Genomic DNA, 22,696 nt, shown 5'->3' on the forward strand with positions numbered 1-22,696 from the left:
GTATGATCAAATTCCAAATGAAAAAGACTTAAAATTGTCATTGACAAAAAAAGTTTGCAAATGTGAGCATTTGGCTGAACAATATATTTTTTTCCACTATTCCCAGAATTTTAGGGAAATAAGATCAGTAGCATTGTCAGAAACAATATAGTTTCCTTGTTACAAGTAGGCAACCAATGATATAAGTCTGTATAAAGATTGCATCATTAACTACTTAAATTTATAAGATACTACATGTTTCACAGCATGTATTCCCAAATTACAATACAGAGATTAACATGGCAATTGCACAAGGATGATATGAAAATTTGTGAAGTATTCCGTACTTTTCATTCTTCAGATGCAAGAAATGAAAAACAGTTATTAAAAAGTTGATTACAAAATAACAAGTGTAACAACACACGTAATTAATATAATTAAATTTAGTTTGGCATCAGTGTATTAAATCTTCACATCATAAAGGCGTTTACATACCATAAACTTTACAAAACTTTTGAAATTAGACAACATTGTCATTTTATCCCAAAGAAAAATAATATTAGGACCTAGGTAAAAAAGGAATCTAAAACTTTCTATATGGAATACAATCTGAAAGGACACATTAATAAACCTATATATTATAAAATAATATAGAATTCAAATTATATCTAGGAGAGAATAAAATAAATTATGAACATTACACAAACATAGAATATTTTAAAATATTTTTTTTCAGACAAGCACCAGAAATACTTTAGTTTCTGTACTACTCATTTAAACAGATAAGTTAAAATTATTTCTGATTAAAATTTCACAAACTCTGCAGAAATCATTATACATGTATACAAAAACTCTTGAATACATTTGACATCCAATGCAGGCAATTCACTTGTAAGAATTCCACGGAATTCATGAATTTTTACAGTAAGTATTGGTGTTGCCGGACGCTGGTGGCTCAAACTATAAAAAGAATTTTGAGGTTTTACCAGGTGTAATAGACTCAGACAGTCTTACCACTGTAAAGGTCATGATAAGGTCTCTAAAAGAGACTATTCAAGTTCATAAAGGGCAGAAGATTGCCAAATACTTTTACTCTCATATCTAAACTTGCCTAATCCCACACTGACTCAAAACAGAAAAGGAGGGTTTGGAACCACAGATACTGTAGCCTGGGTTCAGGAAATTACAGATAAAAGGCCTTACAAGGCCATTAAATCAATGGAAAACAAATGACAGGAGCTGACAGATCCTGTATAGCTGGAAAAGATTGGCCTATGGCCTGGCCAGTGCATTATACTTCTTCTTCCTTAATTGGATTAGGGATGGCTTCTAATGTAGCTTAGTCAGCTCAGAGACTCAAATGGGTATGTGAAGGGCAGCAAGGCCACTTCAAACCTTGTTATCCCCAGGTTGCCCTTTTCTTTATGGGGCAGAGACATCATGCAAGACATGAAAATACAAATAGGACCAATAGATTCCTCATCGAAGGAGCAAAATTTTTCATAGGGGCCACTGAGGAACAGCTTTATGTTGACAAAATAAAATGGAAAAGTGATGATCCTGTATGGATTAACCAGTGGCCCTTAACTCAAGAAAAGATTCAAGCCATACAGGACTTACTTCAAGAACAATTGAGTCATGGAAGAATACAAAAGACTACCAGTTCATGGAATACTCCATATTTTTGTAATAAAAAAGAAGTCAGGAAAATGGAGATTATTACAAGATCTAAGGGCAATTAATAAGACCATGCATGACATGGGAGCCGTTCAACCAGGTCTACCCTCTCCTGTTGCAGTCCCACAGTGTAGAAACATAATAATAAACTTACAGGATTGCTTTTCTACAATAAAATTACAACCAGAAGATTCCAAGAGATTTGCTTTCAGTGTCCCTTCGGCTAATGTTAAAAAACCTTATGATAAGTACGAATGGAAAGTGCTACCTCAGGGCATGAAAAACAGCCCTACCTTATGTCAACAATATGTGAAAAGGGCTATAGAACAAATTAGAGAAAAATATCCAGGGGCATATCTTATTCATTATATGGATGATATACTTATGGCCGATGAAACTAGAGAATAGGCAGAAAAAATATTACAGGATATGGTAGAATAATTAACAAAATTTGGATTGATAATAGCTCCTGATAAAGTTCAACATGAACGACCTCTAAATTATTTGGGAGAAGTGATTGGACATGATTATATTATGTCTAAAAACTAAAAACATTAAATGATTTCCAAAAATTATTAGGGAATATTAATTGGATTCAGCCTAGTTTAAAAATAACTACAAGACAATTAGATCCTTTGATGAAAATGTTGGACGGAGACCCTAATCCTAAATCCACCAGGAAAATAACTCCTGAAGCCCTATCCTGTATAAAATTGGTAGAAAAAGCATTGAATACAGCTAAAATACAACAAATTAATATTGCACAAACATGGTCCTTTATAATTCTGGCTACGAGCTTTTCTCCCATAGGATGTTTTTGGCAGGATGGGATACTGGAATGGATCCATTATTCCCATAACTCTGGAAAAATAGTTGCTTCATATCCCTTTTTATGTGCTAATTTGATTTTAAAGGCTAGTTTAAGAGCTAGAGAATTATTTGGCCAAGAAATACCTAACATTATTATCCCTTATAATAAGAAACAATTAGATCATTTAATACAAATTGATGATGATTGGAAAATTGCTATATTAACTTACACAAATAAAATAAGCTTTCATATGCTCCAACATCCTTTGTTACATTTTTATACTGAAACCCCTGTGATATTTCCAAAGGTTGTGGTTACAGAACCTTTGGGTGGGGCATTAACTATTTTTACAGATGGATCTTCTAGCGGAAAGTCTGTGGTTTATTGCAGTACAAAACCACCATTAATATATTATGACCCAACTGTATCTGCACAACAGGCAGAACTTATTGCAGTTCTGCTAGCCTTTCAAAATTATTCAGAGGAGTTTAACCTTTACACAGATTCCTGCTATGTGGTTTCCTTGTTTCCTGCCATTGAAACAGCCCTAGTTACTGGTCATTCTAAAGTAAAAGAGTACTTAATAAAATTACAACAACTATTACAACAAAGAACGACAAAAGTATTTGTGGGACACATCAGGGGGCATAGTAATCTCCCTGGACCTTTGTCTCAAGGGAACAAGTTTGCAGACATTAACTAAGGAAAGTCATGTAATGTCAGCTTTAGAAGAAGCTCAGGAAAGTCATAAACTACACCATCAGAATGCTAATGCCTTAAGAATATGCTTCAAGTGTCCTGAGAACAGGCAAGACAAATTATTCGGGAATGTGAGGCATGCCAATAAGTTTTTCATCCACAAAAAATGGGAGTAAATCCTAGAGGCTTAAAGCATAGAGTTCTGTGGCAAATGGATGTTACCCATGTAACAAAATTTGGGAAACTCTCCTTTGTCCATGTTACTATAAATACTTATTCTCATGCTATGGTTGCTACAGCCCATTCTGGACAGGGTGTGAAAGATGTTATTCAACATTTGGTTAAAGCCTTTGTGGATCTAGGAATTCCTAAGGAAATAAAAACAGACAATGGACAAGCTTATACCTCCAAAGCTTTTGCTAAATTTTGTGCACAATGAAAAATCGTGCATAAAACAGGGATTCCATATAATCCACAAGGCCAAGCAATCATAAAACGGGCTCATCAGACCTTAAAAAGTCAATTGACAAGAATTAGACAGGGAGGAGAGAAGCAATACTCCCCCCATTACACTGTTAACTATGCTTTACTGGTTCTTAATCATTTCAATGCTGATGAGCAAGTAATAACTCCAATGATGAGACATTGGGGCATGGAAAAAACTACAACTTTTCCTTTACTAAAATGGAAGGATCTACTCACTGGAACCTGGCATGGGTCAGACATCCTGTTAACACCCGGGAGAACTATGCTTATGTTTTCCCACAGGAATGGGAATCCCCGATTTGGGTCCCAAACAGACTCATCAGGCCTTTCTCAGGCCCAAAAAAGAGCCAGGAAGAAAATGAAAATACATCAGGAGAGAAAACTGGAGCAGAAGATAAAGACTCTCTCTCTATCACCACCACAGGCTAATTCAACAAAAACTGCAACACCACCTACGTGGGGAAAGATCGAGAAGCTGGTTGAAAAGGCTCGGCACATTTTGTTAATGAGTTAAATAAGGATGTTTCTCTAACATTAACAGAGCAACAAATTATTGATCCAAAATTAAAAAACAAACTAGAGGCTTTGGAAATAGTAGTCTTAAGGTTAGGGACTGAAGTCAATAATCTAAAAACTCAGCTGACAACAATGTCATCAGTCATTTAAATATATTTGTGTTACCCCATTACCTTATAATGAGAGTTTAGATTGGGAAGCTACCAAAGTGCATTTACAAAAAATCTGGAAGGACGATAGCTTAACTCATGATATAGGACAGCTACAGGAAGACATCTCAGCCCTTAGTTAAGCTCATTTGGAAACCGTGGGGATAAATTCTTTGGCAGAAGACTTACAGAGAGGATTAAAAAGTCTTAATCCTTTAGATTGGTGGCACAACTTGGTTACATTTGGAGTCATAATACTAATTGTTATATGTATTCTTGTTGTCTTTCCAGTCCTCTTCAAACTAGTCTTCTGCCCCATCTCCTCTATACTAGAAGAAATTTCTCTGGCACATCTAAAAAATAAAAAAGGGGCAAATGCCATGCCTACTCTGGTGGAGTCTGCTTAGCATGGAACACCTGCTTTCAGACCTGAGAATGGGGCTTCACAGAAGCCTATCTCTGAGAATGGGACTTCACCGAAGTCTACCTCAGAGAATGGGGCTTCAAAGAGGCCTACCTCCTGGAAAGGCTGGCAAGCCTTGGGAAAGATGTGTTTCTGTTCCTGTTTTTCTTTTCTTCCCTGTATAGGAGTGCCTATTAATCTTTTACTGTTCCTGCTGCTTGTTCTACTTACTCATGCTCAATGTTTCCTTATTCAAGCCTCTTTCTTAAAAGTGTCGATGACTCCAACATCCGAAGAGTGTCCTGAGAATATGACTAATTCACCAGAATTAATTGCTACTCTAAGCCCCTCTTATGGAGGCTATTAGACAAGTCATAAGTAAGTATTGGGGGTTTCATGACGTCACATCAGCAGAAGGAATTGATTGTAAGAGAAGCTGTAGGCACGGCTAGAGCAAAAAGAGTGTATGGCTACTGGAGACTTTCCTTTAATCCTAAAGCATATACAATAGACTCATGTAGATATCCTGTAGATAAGAAAGATGTAGAGGGATATTTAGACCAAAAGCTAAATAAGATTCTTAAACAGTTGGTAGATGGAAGGTGGCAATGGCTTATCAGAGGAAAATGGTGGGATCCTCCATTATCTAGAGGACTCCAAAGACTACCCCAGATCCATAGCCTTTTACAGGTGTGTATGATAAGGATGGCAACCATTGGGAAAACTACTTAGAAGAAAGAACTTCCTATTACTCTCTTTCATTTACTGAGAGACTTGCTAGATCTAGGTCTCCTTGGTACTTAGTATCAAAGAAGGAACAAGAAAGATCTTATGATACAGTTAAGGCCTCTATGGAGAAAAGTAAACAATTATGTGAAAGGGTTACAGAAAAGACACTATGAGCTTAAATTTGATATATGGCCAGAGATACAGATGTGCAATGACCTAGCTAGCCACAAAATCCATGCCTCTGATCAATTGATAGAGCAAACAAAATTTTATTTTTTAAAAAAGATGGAAATAGAATTTATGTATTTGCTTGAAATTAGTAAATACATTTTAGTAGCCTACATAAAGAGACATAGCTTTGACCAAATTACAGACAAGAATCTAAATCCTTGGTAATTCTAGTAAATCCTTGGTAATTCCAGTAAAATCTTCCTGAAATCAGTTGAATCACACTTTTCCTGTACAATGAAGAAATAGGTTCAAGCTAGTAAAGCAGCTAGAGAAGGCAGGAAGTTTTTATCTGTGACAAAAAACTTTGTGGAAAATGGTATTGAGGATTTATCACTGGTGATCCATTTGCACTGGAAGCATGATTCTGAACTATTGCTTGCTGAATCTGAACTATTGCTTTGATCATTATATTCTCCAAGAAGAAAAAATGAGAATTGATAGTTTAGAAGTACTAACACATTTTGACCTTCTCACTAAGCACCTTCAATCATCAAAATCACATGAAGAAAATAGACAGGCCTACTTTTTTAGATGAAAAAATTGTCTTTTAAAAAACAAGGAATTTATGTAGTCATGCATAGGACTTCTATTTTACGAATGCCTCATACATTTTTATAATGTTGGGTAACAATAAATAATGGATCTATTAGAAAGCTCTTAAAGCTCATATGTTCAATAGTGAGTTCTCTTATACTGTATCATGGTATTTTTTTGTTTATGGTCTTAAGAAATTTACCTAACTAACTTGAATTTCTGATAGGACAGTATCATCACTGTACATCTTGCTTCTATACTCTCAGTTTTACATTACTATCTAAGTATGTGCATTAGATAGTTGTAGAGAAAAAAGTAGAAGCCACACTAGCGGCTCATGTCATTAATCCTAGCTAATCAGAAAAATGAAATCTGAGGATTGTGGTTTGAAAGCAGACCAAGAAAAAAAGTCCATTAGATTCTGATTTGAAAGTAACCAGCAAAAGGTAGAAATGGAGCTGTGGTACAAGCAATAAAATGCTACACTTGAGAAAAGTGAAATAAAAAATAAATTCTGGGAAAAGCTGTGTGTACTGTAGGAAATGTCCTGCTGTGTTAGGAGCCATTCCAGATGTGTAGAGGCTCTGAGTTTTGACTACAGTTGTTCTGAGAACAATAGTGCCATCTTCTCGGGGGTTGGAATATTCATGTGCTCAAGGACTCCTGAGGCCTTGGGCTACACGTTGGGGTGTGTGTGTGTGTGTGTGTGTGTGTGTGTGTGTGTGTGTGTGTGTGTGTGTGTGTGTGTGTGTTTCCCTCATTTTTCCCTGTCCACTTTGTGAGTGCCTGTCTGCCTATTCCTAATCTCGGATGGTGTTCTCCATTGCATACTAGCCTTTAGCCCCCATCAGGATCTGTAATGAGTCTTAAATTGTCAGAGACCTGAATATTCCACTTTTCATTTGGAGCCCAAGTTTGGCTCTCCATATCTTTGTCCACCACCAGAGGATTCTGGGTCAGCAGGGCCAGCTGGCATATGTTCTCCCCTGCCTCTGGGAGGGCAGGGTCAGTCATGCGATGTCCTGTCCTTTTCCTCAGATGGGCCTCTGGCTGTACATCCCACTCCTAGCAGTCTGGCAGTGGAGTGGGGGAAGGGTGGTTGCCAGTGGCTCTGACTAACTCGAGCTTGATAGCTGACTGAAGGCTAACCCAGCAAGGATGATCCGCGTTTACATGGGAGGTGAGGCCAAGGTGGCTTGGAAGTATTGGTCGATGTCTAGGAAATGTCAACATATCTTATCACAGGTAAGTCTATCTTCCGACCCGAGCAGGGCCTCTAGACAATTCCAGATGTCCAGAATACAGAGGCACAGACTTTGAGCTCCAGGGCCAGAGAACTAGGGGATGAGAGACTGATATGGCCAGTGCCTCAATGTTCTGGGGCATTATCCTTGAACTGGCTATGTCCCCCTTGTGTAATTTCTTAACCCAGTGTTGTCCACACACCGGCCACTTGTGCTGTGGAAGTGGCAGGAGCAAAGGTGAGATCTAGGATGAGAAAAATCAGGATTTATGCCCTGAATGGAATGTAGGGTGTCTTTAAAAAAATCTTAGAGCTGGAACTCAGAGCTGGGCACTGTCCCTGAGCTTCCTTTGTTCAAGGCTAACACTCTAACACTTGAACAACAGCTCACCTTTCATCTTTTTTAGTAGCTGAGTAGACAGAAGAGTCTCACATACTTTCCTCCTTGGCTGTCCTAAGAGCTCAACCACTTGAGTAGTTAGGATTTCTGGTATGAGCCACTGGCACCTGCTAAGGATGTGTGTGTGTGTGTGTGTGTGTGTGTGTGTGTGTGTGTGTGTGTGTGTGTGTGTGTGTGTGTGTGTGTTTACCAGGGCTTGAACTCAGAGCTTAGGTGGTATCCTAGGTACTACTTGAACTACAGTAGCTCTGCTTCCCATGTTTTTCGTGATTCTTTGGAGATAAGAGTTTGCCTAGGCTAGCTTTGAATCTTGATTGATCCATAGGTCTCAGCCTTGAGTAGCTACGATTATAGGCATGAGCCACTAGCATCCAGCTGCATGGATGTCTTTTCCTACTCTCTTCTGTTCTAACAGCTGTCTACTTGCCCTGGCCTAGATCTCTGACCTCCACATCAGCTTCCACCATCCCCTGACTGTGTGAAGAACATAAAACTCAAACCTGATACCATTCTTTTTCCTTAGGGGAGGAGGTTATGTTTCATCTGAAGCCTGAGGTAGGAGGGGTAGCTGTAGATGGGTGCTCAGCTGGGAGAAAGGTAGTCTGTTTTAGCCAAGAAAGGAAGTGTGGCCAGATGCTAATAGCAGGAGCTCTCATACTCCTAGCTCGTCAGGAGTCTGAGATCTGAGGATTGCCATTCAGAGGCAGCCCAGATAGAAAAGTCTGTGAGACTCTCTTCTGCAAATAACCACCCAAAAGCTGGAAGAAAAGCTGTGGCTTAAGTGGTAGAGTGTTAGCACTGAATGAAAAAAGTGAGGGATAGAGCCCATGCCCTGAGGTCAAGCCCTAGTACCAAGGTGCTTATGTGTGCACACACAGACACAGAGACACACAGACAGACACACACACACAAAACACATACACAGGAAGGTGGTAATGATGAGGTGAGCTAGAACTTGGGGCAGTCCTGAGGCATTGTCACAGTAAAATCTACAGGCATATCAAGTGGTTTCTCCCTAAATCCTTCTTGGGCTGAGGGGTCTGGGCCATGACAGTAAGTTCCATGGAACCTGTCCCTCCATCTGTGCACTGGGCCACAGGACCAAAGGGAGGGCACTATGGATGCTCATTTGTAGTCGACCCAAGATTGCAGACCTTCATGTGCCCCTGAGCACTGGAAAGGAAAGCAGGCCTCTGAGCCCTGGGACTTCAGGGACAGCGGCTGCTACAAACATCAGCCAGCCGGCTGTGTATTCCTGAGACTACAAGTCTTTCATGAGCCCAACACAACACCTGCCCAAGGTGTGCCTGACAAATTCACTCGTGTGATATCCGCATGAGTGGGCATTACCTGGTGTGACATCTTGTAGCTTCTGCCCCTCCCGGCTCAGAACTGTGGTCTGAGACTTCAATTTACTGTTCAGATCCACATTACATCCATGACAGATGCCATTCTGATTATCTCCATGCCCCAAGGCCCCACCCTTCTCTGGTACTGTGTCTTGCTCTGTAGGCAATGGCCTCCAAACAGGCTGCTCTCAATACTTGTAGGACACCTAGACATTGGGAGACCCTTAGGGGCCCACTGGAAAGTACTCTGCTTAGAGCCAGAGAGTGAGGTACAAGCAGGCCAGGGGTTGGTCATGGGGCTTGAACTCTGGGCCTGGGCGCCATCCCCAAGCTCTTCAGCTTACCACTTGAGCTACAGAGCCACTTCCAGTTTTATGGAGGTTCCTTGGAGATCAGAGTCTCCCGGACTTTCCTGCTTAGGCTGGCTTTGAACCGTGGTCCTCACATCTCAGTCTTCTGAGGACTAGGAGGACAGTTGTGAGCCACCAGTGCCCAGCTAATATGGCTTTTCACCACAGTGGACTAGGAGCTCCTGAAAACTTTTCTTTTTTTCTGTGCCAGTACTGGGGCTTGAACTCAGGGTCTGAGCTCTAGTCTCTAAACTTTTTCACTCAAGGTTAGCACTTTATCACATGAGCCACAGCTCCATTTCTGGCTTTTGGTAGTTCATCGGCAAGAAGAGTCTCACTAACTTTCCTCCCCTGAGCTGGCTTGACACACGATCTCTATCTCAGTCTCCTGAGTAACTAAGATTTACAGGGGTTGAGCCACTGGTGGCATTGGGCTAGAAGCTTTTCTTAAGCAAGCGTTCTTCCCTGCATTTGCCCTGAATCCTACATGCAAAGGAGGTCTGAGGGTCAGGAGCTGTTAAAAATAAGCTTCCAGCCACAGGAAAAGGATGGGGTCCCTGGTAAAAAGCTAAGCTAATCTTCACCCTGTGCCCCATTCTGGGACCCCACCCTCTGCCGTACCTGTGACTCAGCCTTGAATGTCCTGCCATACTTGCCTGAAGCCACAGAACCTTCATTCCACCCACACCATCTGCTCTACACCACACCTCAGGACCTTTGCCCATGCTGTATCTTCTGCCTGAAGCCCTCTGCCCTGAATCCACATTTTAGTACTCCTGTAGAATTTTGGCACTGCTTATATCACCTCCTGGAGCAAGTCTTTACTTCCCTTCTCCATCTTTTTTTTTTAATATTGAGTTGCTAGAGATAGAACTTGTGCAGGCTGACTGGCAAATGTTCTATCTTGTGTGTGTGTGTGTGTGTGTGTGTGTGTGTGTGTGTGTGTGTGTGTGTGTGTGTTTGTGTGCATGTGCGTGCCAGTCCTGGGGTTTGATTTCATGGCCTGGATGCTATCTGATCCCTGAGCTTTTGTGCTCAAGGCTAGCACTCTACTACTTAAACCACAGCTCTACTTCTGGCTTTTTGTGTGTTTAATTAGAGAAAAGCGTCTCATATAGACTTTCCTGCTTTCAATTGGGATCCTCAGATCTCAGCCTCCTGAGTAGCTTACAGAGGTTAACCACCATCATCTACCCTTTACCCTACCTCTTACCTATAAACTCGGCCCTCCTCTGATTCCCAGAAGAATACGTCTCATCAGGCTCACTTTTTTTTTTTTGCCAATCTTGGGGCTTGAACTCAAGTTCTGGGCATGTTACTGAGCTTCTTTTGCTCAAGCCTAGCATTCTATCACTTAAGTCACAGTGCCACTTTTGGCTTTTTCTTTTTCTGTGGTACAGAGGAATTGAACCTAGTCATGGAAGGGTGCTAATTAAAGTTATATAAAACATGAATTATAATGTGAATGAAATTCATGGTTCCATTACTTGTTCTAAGAAAACAATTATGCCTTTTGTTTTCAATTATATTTCTTTGAGAATGTGTAACATTCATATATTTCACTGTTAAAATTGATAACAGTTACATTACATCAAGTTGATTAAAACTGGTATTTGAAAATTGCACACTTAAAACAAATATACTTCCACTTTCTTCTAACACATAATTAGCATAACAGTATAGCAAAGCTTGGTGTTAGCTGTTCATGTGTAGAATTCTAGAAACTCAGGAGGCTAAGATCTGATTATTTTAGTTCATTGTCAGTGCAAACAGACAAAAATATGAAAAAAATATCTGGAATTATCCAGCAAGAAGCAGAAGGTGAGGATGTGGCTCAAGGAATAGAGTGTCATCATCCATGAGCAAAAAATATGAAGGAGACCATTAACCATTGAGTTCAAGCCCTAAAAATGGCAAATACACACAAGACAACAACAAAAAAGTAGTATGAGCATCAATAATAAAGACAAAATAGGAAAGATCATGAGAAATATGTAAACATCTTGCAGACAGAAATCATTTGACAGAATTTTGATTCATGAGAGGGAAAAGTCACAGTCTGATTTGTACAATCTCATTGTAGTCATTTGTGTTGAAACTTGGCTATTGGGTAACATGTGAAAGAGAAGACTGGACTACCTGACAGTGCAGACCTTGCCTGTGACTATGCAACATCCCGCACTACAAAAATCTAAAAGAGTGCTTGTTAATATTTTTTTAAACAAACCTCGTTAGAGACTGGTCCACATAGACTGGGGTCCTTATTTTGAGGCTTCTGATCAGTGCTTTTGTTTATAACCACTCCTATTTTATCCCTCTTCCTTTGTGCAGCTATATCTTACTTAGCTGGCACCAAGCCAAGGCTTTGAACTAGACCACGTGCCTAAATCCCACCCTTTTTTCAGCTACAACTCATTTCACATGCTATCTATGTTTTATCATGGTCTTCCTATTCTCCACAAGAAAACTCTTATATTCATGTAAACCCACTACAAATAACCTAGGTAGATAAGGGAGTAAGGTTTAGCATTGGCTGAGGCTCTCATATGTAGGTTTGCTCCCTAATAAATCTGTGCTACACTATCTCTTTTTTCTTCATGGTTTTTGAGTCTGACAAATGATTGATTTGGTTTGATGTAATCCCATTTATCCAAACTTACTTTGGAAATTTTGACCTGTGCCAAGGAGCCCTCATGTTTCCCCTAACTCTTCCTGTCACATTCTCAAGTTATCCGGACTTACATTGAGGTCTTTGATTTATTTGGGATCAATTCTGGTGCAGGGGTATATATAAGGATCTAACTAAAGTTTTCTGTGTACAGACAATTCTTTTAGCACAATTGTTTTTTTTTTGGGGGGGGGGTCTAGTCGTGGGGCCTGAACTCTCGGCCTGGGCGCTGTCCCTCAACTCTTCAGCTCAAGGCTAGCGCTCTACCACTTGAGCCACAGCCCCACTTCTGGCTTTTTTCTTTTTGCTTAAGTGGTGCTGAGAAATCGAACCCAGGGCCTCAGGCATGCAAGGCAAGCGCTCTACCATTGAGCTACCTTCCCAGCCCCTCAGCACAATTGTTTTGAAGAGGCTGTCTTTCTTCCATCCTGGGTTTCTGACTTACTTATCAAAGATTATGTGCCTATAGGAGTGGCTTCATTTCTGAGCCTTCAATTCTGTTGTATTGATGAAATTCTGTGCTTCCTTTGGAAAGAATGGCATTACCCATTCCTGAGGAAATGGAAAGACTGGAAAACGATATTAAGTGAAATAAGCCAGATCCAATTAAATATATGCTGCAAGGTTTTCCTCATTTGAAATAACTACACTATGTCCATAAAACTACAAGTTAATCCAATAGATAGTAAACGACAAAAAATTCCTCTTGGACATGATTAACTAACTGCAGTCTGAGCATACACATGGCAAGAAGATGGGAAGCTATTCTTAGGAGAGGATCACAATGGCTCAATACCTATGGGCATGTGACCAAATAAAATGTTGCTTCTTGCAATGAACTCTAATAATCAATCATACATGTGAAGTACATATATCTGCATATAATTTTAAAAGATGTCATAGAAACAACCGACTTCTATATAAACTCAACAGCAACATTCTAACTTTAGAAGAAAAAATTGAGGAAAGTTTTCAACACAAACTAAAATACACAGTGGAAAAGGTGGGAGAGAAAAGATAAGATGAAAAGTAGAATAGCTAACTATTGAAGAATTCATAAACAATTTCCAAACTTTACAAGAGAGCTGGTCAATCTCCAAGAAGGCCTAATAATAATTTAATAAAGAGTAGTAATACAATAGTTACTTGAAATAAATACTTTCATTTTAGAGAGGCCTGAATCCTCAAAAACTAAACAAAATATTTTCAATTCTTGTACCCATTGACATAAAACAAATATGAAATGGAAATAGTTTCCTTTTCTGTCCTTTCCATTCCTTTTCTGTTTTCTTCTTTTTCGTTTTTTCCTTTGGCACTACTGGTGCTTGAAGATGCTAAGACTCTAACACTTTAGATTATTTTTCTGTCCAAGCCTCTCATGAGCAATGATCTATTACCAATGACTTCCACAAACATGAGATAACAAGGAAATTACACTGTATCTAGCTTACTTTGGTTTCGTAATTTCTCACTATTATTTTTTTGTCAAAACTGGCCCTGATATGTCTTCTAAATCTCTGCCTTCTAATTAGCAGGGTATATTTCAGCTCAAGTTTGGACTCAGACTATTTTTCAATGTAAACTTTCTATATTGACTTCTGTTTTCTAGATATCATTAAATTCTATTGAGGTTAGTATGGATCTTTATGAAGTTATAAGAAGAACACAGAGATATCCCTGGAATAATTTTCCTGGTTTCTTTAAATATTTATAGCATGACATCACAAGTATGACATTAATATTTCACAAGTACTTTATGCATACTTCAGTAGTTTTAATTATTTTGCGCACATATTGAGTCCAATATAATTTTATCAACTCTATATGAATATACCATATTTACACATACGTTTCTTTACCAAAAATGAGTCTTTCTCATGCTTCCCTTTTATTATTAAACCCACTACTTCTCTTTGTCCCATCCCAAACCTATTTCATCCTGGCAACCACCGCAATTTTTTTCTCCAACTTCTAGATCATGCAATAAATAAGCTTTTAAGATTGCCTTCAAATATATGATAGATTATTCCCAGTTATTGTATGCTTTAATATTGTATTGTATTCACTCGAGTTGCCTTTTGGTTCTGTCATAGAGAATGTAGCACAATTTGTTTCCCATTCACCTGAAGAAAGACTGAATTGATTTCCATTTCTTTGACTAGAGGAAGTAATGCTGCTAAAAATCTCTGTGTTTTGGCCTTTGGGTGAATGTTACATTTTATTTCTATGAGACAAAGCCTAAAGAGCTCAATTCCTGTGCTATACTGTGCGTGCGTGCATATTTCATATTCTAGGAACCTGTCACAATATTTTTAGTAGTGGCTTTCCCATTTGACATTCCTGCCTGCATCCAGTTTCTCTGTTTCTTGATAGCATTTAGTATGGTCATTATTGTATTATGTGGAGTAATTCTCATACATGTTTTATGATGTCATTTAAGTTTTAATGTGTATTTATTTGATGACTGATGATGATTTTCTTGTGGTTATTTTTCACAAGATATATTTTGCTGGTTTCTAATTGATTTTTTTAAACATTAGGTTTTGAGAATTCTATGTAGAATATAGATATGAGGCATCCTTCAGTTATAGTATTTGCAAATATTTCATCCTTGACTATGAGTATCCAACATCATCATCATCATCATCATCATCATCATCATCATCATCATCATCATCATCATCATCATCATCATCATCATCATCAATATTATTTTTACTACTATTACATTTGTACATGTGTGTATGGTCCTGGAGTTTGAATACAGGTTCCCTGAGATTTGTTGTTTTGTTAACAAGTTATCCTTTGAGTAATGCCTCACTTCTGCTTTCTTGCTGATTAATCACAGATAATATTCTCAGGGACTTTATTTTGTGGTCTGGGTTCAAACAACAATACTCAAATCACAGCCTCCCAAGTAGCTAAGGTGAGATACATGAGCCCTCTGCTCCCAAATTCTATTCACTACTTGTATATGGGCTTTCACAGACCAAATTACTTTACACTTTTCTTGAGTTCTAATATATCAAGTTTTCCTTTCCTATAATTTTAATGCCTAAGTTAAGAATGCTTCATCTCCAAAATTGTAAAGACATCTTCTTTTGCTTTATATTTACATCAATTTTTTTGTTTTATATGCCATGTTTTAATCCTGCTTGAAGTTAATATTTGAATAAATTGTTATGTTTAAGTCAATGCTCATTTTTTAATTCTCCTCAATACTGTCTACCTATCACCTCTTATTAAAGAGAATGTCATTCCACAAATATTTAGTTTTACTCCTTATTAAATATTCCTTAATAATACTTATGTGAATCTAATCGAGTGCCTTACAGTCCCATTGAGCTTTGTAATCTTTCCTTTACAAACATAACAATTCTACACTAACAGCTTTAATATTGGACGGAGAAATACATTCCAGTTTATATTTCTTTGTCAATGAGTCAAAGAGTGCTGGTCAGGTGTTTTTTAGAAATTTTCATAAACTTTTAAATATTAATGCAAATGAAAAACTTTAATCTTCCTAAATAAGTTATCAAAATATCCAAATACATATCTCTGTAATAATATACAAACATATGAGTAGGTCATACTATATCTAGCCAGAGCATACATATAGAGATTATTGGAAATAGAAACAACAATAAGATATTCCTGCAGAACCACTATGTAGAAATTGGAATCATTATACATTGGTGCTTGGCACTTAAAATGATATTGTCAATTTGTTAAACATACTGACAATTTTTAAGGTATTACATATAGAGTTGCCTCTATGATCCAGCATTTTCAATCATAATTTTATATACAAAATATATTTCAACTTATGTCAAGTGAGACACATGTACAAGAATATACATAGCAAAACCTTTTACAATAACAAAATAAAATATTGAAATTCCCATTGAGGACATTATACAGTTATACACATTCATAAAAACCAATATTCTCTATCCATGAAAAAAATTACATGGACTTACTTACTTGAGAAACACTAATATTGCAAGGGAGAAATGGATAAAATAAATTACATTCTCTGATTATGTGAGCTTTTTAACATTGGCACATCCGTAGTGGTAGACTAAGTAATGGTTGGTCAAGTGGAGGGTAGGTTGAAATGATGACAGGAAGTGGCTATTAATAAATATTGGAGTATTTTGATAGAGCAGTGAAGATAAAATGTTCTAGAACTGAAGGTGATGTTCATAGTCCAACACTTGGATGTTCTATGAATCATTGTACTTCATCGAATATTTACAGATTGCATTTGCATTACTCTTAGGAAAAAGTTTAGAATAGTAGTTGGTGAATCTGAGTGATAATTTAAAATTTAAAATCACAGAATTCTGTAATCAATAAGTTTAGTATATGGATGAATAAGACTATCAATAAATTATGATCTGTGACATATCATCTTAGTGACTATGACATTGTGAGTCAGTGAATATTCTACAAAATTATGTAAATTGAGGGATGAGATAGGAATGAGAGGAATGAAGGATAGTGAACCTCAAGGTGCATTCCATTAGCCATGAAATGTGTCTTACTGGTACACTGTTTGTCTTGCATGTGTGAAGCCCTCGGTTTGATTCCTCAGTACTACATAAACAAAACAATCTGTAATTGGCACTATGACAAGTCATAGAGTGCTAGCGTGAGGAAAAGAAGCTCAAGAACATTGCCAAGACCCTGAGTTCAAGCCCCAGGACTAGCCAAAAATAAACATGATGCATTTTATTAAGCCGGGCACTAGAGGCTCACGCCTGTTGTCCTAAATGCTCAGGAGGCTGAGGATTGAGGTTTGAAGCCAGCCCTGGCAGGAAAGTCCATGAGATTCTTATCTCCAATTAAATCTCAGAAAAATCTGAAAGTGCTGCTGAGCCTCAAGTGAAAGAGTTCTAGCGTTCATTCAAAGGAGCTCAGGGGCAGCGCCCAGACCCAGATTTCAAACCTCAGGAAAGAAAAAAGAAAAGAAAAAAAACCACACAAATTACTATACGTAAACTGCTTATCAAACAGCAATTTCTATTCAACTACTTAAAGTTAATTTAAAAATATGATTAGAATAAAATACTAATCACTTTGGGAAGAAGACATAGATAGAATTGAAACGTTGTTTACAGGAGACAAAGTAAATTTTATATCATACACTTTGAGTTGAAATTTGTTCTTGTCTTCTTACATCATTTATGAAATTGACAATATTGCAAGTTATGGGTTAATTTCCTTGAGAAACTGATTGTATTCATCTGTCTTTTCACAAGAAAACATAGTGGTGATTTTTTTTGTCTCTTTTTTTTTTAAATTGTGAACGTACCTTTCAGAAGGGTTACAATTACATGGGCAATGTAATGAGTTCATTTCTTATCAAGCGTTGTTGCCTCCACCTTTGTTTCCTCTTCCCATCCCTTCCCATCTTCCCCCACCCCACCTCCTAGCCAAAGTTGTACATTTTGTTTTTCGACATAATGTCTTGTACATCTCATTGCTGGAAGGGGTCCACCTGTATCCCTATTTAAACAATATGTTTTTTCCCTCCCCTCCAGAAATTATACAAACATCAAATACAGTGAAAGCAAGGCTTTACCGTGGGGGAAGGACATACAAAGAAACAAAGAAATCACCTTATACATATGTTAGAAACAATCACGAGAAAGAAAATACATTTGAATCCTTATCTTGGAGTTAATTTCTCCTAACATCTGACAGTTTCTGCTTGTCTCAGACATATATTAGTTATTGAAAATAAGGGAAACCATGAGACCTATGTTTCTTTGGGCCTAGTTTACTCCACTTAACATAATTTTTTCCAAGTCGTTCCATTTCATAACAAATGTGGCAATGCCATCCTTTCTGATGGAGGCATAGCATTCCACTGTGTATATATACCACATTTTATTGATCCATTCATTTACTGAGGGGTATCTGGCTTGGTTTCACATCTTAGCTATAGTAAATAATGCTGCAGTAAACATAGTTGTTCTGATTGCTTTGTTTGTGATCATTTGGGTAAATGCCCAAAAGTGGGTTTGCTGGGTCATAGGGGAGCTGTAAGTGGAATCTTTTTAGGAACCTCTATACTACCTTCCAAAGTAGTTGAACAAATTTACACTCCCACCAACAATGCAGTAAGGTTCCCTTCTGTCCAAATCTCCTCCAGCATCTGTTTTAATTACAATTCTTGAATATAAACATTCTAAATGGAATGAGGTGGTATCTCAATGGTGTTTTGATTTGCATTTCTTTTATGGCATTTCTTCATGTGACTATTGTCCACCCTTCTTTCCTCTTCAGAGAAGTTTCTCTTTAAGTCTTTAGCTCACTTATTCATTGGGCAGTTGTTTCGTTGAGGATTTGTTGTTGGGCATTTTAATTATTTGAGTTTCAGGTGTATTTTAGATATGAGAGCCTTGTCCATTTTACGGCTAGTGAAGATCTTCTCCAAATACTTGGGATTTCTATTGATCTTGCAAGCTATGTCCTTTGCCATGCAGAAACTCTGTGATTTCAAGCAATCTCGTTTGTCCAACCTTTCTTTGATTTGTTGTGTTTCTGGGTTTCTATTAAGAAAATTTCTGCCTGTGCCAAGGAGACCTAGGGTATCTCGTATTTCATTCTGTACTGTTTTCAGGGTGTCTGTTTTGACTCTGAGTTCTTTGATACATTTGGTGTTGATTCTTGTGCAGGATGCTATATAAGGCTCTAGCTTTAGTTTTCTACAAGTGATCCACCAATTTACCCAGCACCCTTTACAGAAGAGGCTGCTTTCTTCCATTCTATTTTTTAGCTCCCTTATCGAAGATTAGGTGTGGGTTCATTTCTGGTTTTCAATTCTAGTCCATTGGTCCTGATGTCTGTTCTTGTGCCAGTACCAGGCTGTTTTTATTACTATGGCTTTGTAGTGGAGTTTGAAATTTGGTATTTATATTCCTCCAGCACTGTTCTTTCTGTTAAGGATCATTTTTGCTATTTGGGTTTTTTATTGTTCTATATGAATTTTTGGATTGCCTCTTCTATTTCCTTGAAGAATGAGGTTGGAATACTGATATGTATCACACTGAATTTGTAGATAGCTTTGGGAAGTATTGCCATTTTCACGATGTTGATCCTTCCAATCCAGGAGCATGGGAGGTTTTTCTGCTTCCAAAGTTCTCTTTTGATTTCCTTTTTAAGGTTTTTAAAGTTTTCATCATAGAGGTCCTTCACTTCTTTGGTTAAGTTAATTCCTAGGTTTCTTATTTGTTGTGGGGCTATTATAAATGAGGTTGCCTTCCTTATTTCACCCATGATATTCGCATTGTTGTCATACAGAAAAGCCATTTATTATTGAGGGTTAATTTTTTACCCTGCTACTTTGCCAAATTTTGAATCAGCTTCAGTAATTTGATAGTGGAGTCCGTGGGATACTTTAAATAGAAAATCATGTCATCTGCAAAGAGGGAGAATTTTCCTTCATCTTTCCATATTTGGATCCCTTTGATGTTTGCATCTTGTCTTATTGCTGTAGCTAGGCATTCTAATGCTAAATTGAACAGAAGTGGAGAGTGGACATCCTTGTCTCATTCCTGAGATAAGAGGAAGTGGCTTTAGTTTTTCACCATTAATTATAATGCTTGCTGTAGGTTTGTCATATACAGTCTTTATTGTGTTGAGGAATGTTCTATGAATTCCTAATTTTTCCAGAAACTTCATCATAAAGGGTTGGTTGGATCTTGTCAAATGCTTTTTCTGCATCTATTGAGATAATCATGTGGTTCTAATCCTTTCTCTTTGTTGATGTGACGAGTCATATTAATTGATTTGACTATATTGAACCTGCTTTCAATCCCTGAAATGAATATTTTTTGATCGCAGTTTATGATTTTTTGGATGAATTGTTGAAATCGATTGGCCAAAATTTTGTTGAGAAGTTTTACATCAATGTTTTTCAAAGAAATGGGCCTATAGTTCTTTTTTCTTTGATGAGTCCCTGCCTGGTTTTGGGATGAGGGTTATCATGGTTCATAGAATGTGTTTGGTAGTGAACATTCTCTTTCAATTTCATTGAAGAATTGGAGGGACTATTGGTGAGGCCTCTGCTTTGAAGGCCTTGTAGAATTCCACTGTAAATCCATCTAATCCTGGGCTTTTCTTAAATGGAAGATCTCTTACTGCTCTTTCTATTTCAATGCTTGATATGAGCCTTTTAAGTTGGTTTAACTCACTGTGGTTTAGTTTCGGCATCTCGATATCTGCCAGGAAAAGGTTAATTTCTGCCAAGTTTTCAAACTTATTAAAATAAAGTTTTGAGAAGTATTCCCTTATAATGTTCTGAATCTTGGTTGTTTCTGTGGTGAAGTTTCCATTCTCATCTCTGAGTTTATTTACTTGGGTGTGTTCTCTCCTTTTTCTGATAAGATTTGCTAAGGGTCTGTCAATTTTGTTAATTTTTTCAAAGAACCAACTCTTTGTTTTGTTGATTATTTTTATCATTTTTTAAAACTAAATTCGCTTAATTCTGATGTAATTTTACTTATTTGTTTCCATCTAATGGACTTGGATTTATCTTTTTGCTCTTTTTCTAGGAGGTTCAAATGTGTCATTAAATTGTTGGTTTCAGATCTCTCCAATTTTTTGGTGTAGGAACTCAGAGCTATAAACTGCCTCTGAGTACTGTCTTTGATGTTTCCCAGAGGAGCTGGTAATTGTGTGTTAATTTTTGTTGAATAGCATGAATATTTGAATTTCCTTTCTAATCACTTCCATGACCCACTGGTGATTCAACAGTGTGTTGTTCAGCCTCCATGTTTTACAGGACTTTCTTTGGTGGCTTTTTGTGTTGAGTTCTAATTTTATTCCCTTGTTGTCTGAGAGAACACAAGGTAAAAGTACAATGTTTCTTGGGCTGGGAAGGTGGCTCAGTGGTCGAGCGCTTGCCTTGCATGCCTGAGGCCCTGGGTTCGATTCCTCAGCACCACATAAGCTAAAAGAAAAAAGCCAGAAGTGGCGTTGTGGCTCAAGTGGTAGAGTGCTAGCCTTGAGCTGAAGAGCTGAGGGACAGCGCCCAGGCCCAGAGTTCAGGTCCCACAACTGGACCCCCCCCCAAAAATGTACAATGTTTCTGAATTTGGAGAAGTTTGCTTTGTGACCTAAAATGTGGTCTATTTTGAAAAATGTCCCATGTGCTTCTGAGGAAAACGTGTATTCTGATGGTGCTGTGTGAAATATTTGGTAGATGTCTGTTAAATCTAGCTGATCCATGCAGTTGAGGACCTCCTTATTTATTTTCAGAGCAGTTACAATAGGTTGATGATATCCTATAATATGTGGATATCAGATCAAAATTTAAATATATCACTGCACACATACAGGACAATCATATATAGCTTGTAACTTGAAATTTTAAGAAGGCAACAGTTGGGGAAAAAGACAATGTTAGAAGGTTAATAACAAATACACAGACATGGAAAAATACAAAAAATGTGCAAATAGTTATTGTTAATAGTAACAAAATATTTTCCTCAAGTTTCAAAAATGAAACTATAAAAATAATACTTAATATCATCAAATAAATATGCCATGCAGAAAATTTACCATAGACATATATTTCCACATAATTTGTTTTATTTGATAACAAATGGATTAGAAGAAAATGTAATTACATGTCTGAAGATGATAACACTTTCAAGTGTCATTGATTGAATCCAACAAAGGATAGTAACAGAGAAGTAGAGAGTGAGAACAACCTGGGGTATGGATGAAGATACTCAGTGAGGAAAGAATGTGCTCCATTTCCCTCATCAAAATACAACTAAGACAGAACAGTTGTGAAGGAGAACCTTTTGACAGAACAGTTGTGAAGGAGAATAGACGAGTTACTAATTTAGGTAGTAATTTATTACTTTTATTCCCTAATATGATGTGATTCCCCAATGATGTGAGTGATCCTAGATTTTCTGAGCCATTGTTTCCCCCAAAGTTTCTTATTCCTCCCCTTGCCAATGATTCTTCTGCTACTCTCATTTATCTTTGTTTCTGAACTGAACTCCTGTAACCTTTTGGTTCATGAGAAAGTGCTGGAGAAATATGAGGATGGCCTGGAGTCTGAGCTAACATCCACTCCAGCTTGGAGAATCTGGTGAAGGACTTCCACTTGGGTCTTAGAATCAGATTATTTATTGACCTATTTGGAATTGGAGAAACTCACTCCCTCAGGCAGAATCTCCCTTGACTTTCTATGAAGAGATTTGGTACTAGGGCAAAATTCAGAGAATGAGCTTTCCCAATGTCATAAGGAACAGGTTCAAAACTAAAAGTGGCCTCAGTTCCCACAGGGGCGGTCAGAAGCCCAAAGATCACACTTTCACACTTTCTTCATCAAGGACCTGCTGGAAGGAACAGACTATGAGCATCGTCTAAGATGGAGATAAAATGAGACTGGGCCTAAGGAGGACACAAAAGAATGACCCTCTCTTTGACTACAAGTGAGTTGT

General features: G+C 37.8%; 1 pseudogene; it reads left to right on the forward strand.

The window, feature by feature from the left end:
• Positions 1 to 234: 234 nt before the first annotated feature.
• On the forward strand, positions 235 to 330 carry LOC122097709 (annotated as a pseudogene).
• Positions 331 to 22,696: the final 22,366 nt, after the last annotated feature.

Source organism: Dipodomys spectabilis, unplaced genomic scaffold, assembly GCF_019054845.1.
Source record: "Dipodomys spectabilis isolate Male_0828 unplaced genomic scaffold, ASM1905484v1 ptg000426l, whole genome shotgun sequence".
In the NCBI taxonomy this organism is placed as follows: domain Eukaryota; kingdom Metazoa; phylum Chordata; class Mammalia; order Rodentia; family Heteromyidae; genus Dipodomys; species Dipodomys spectabilis.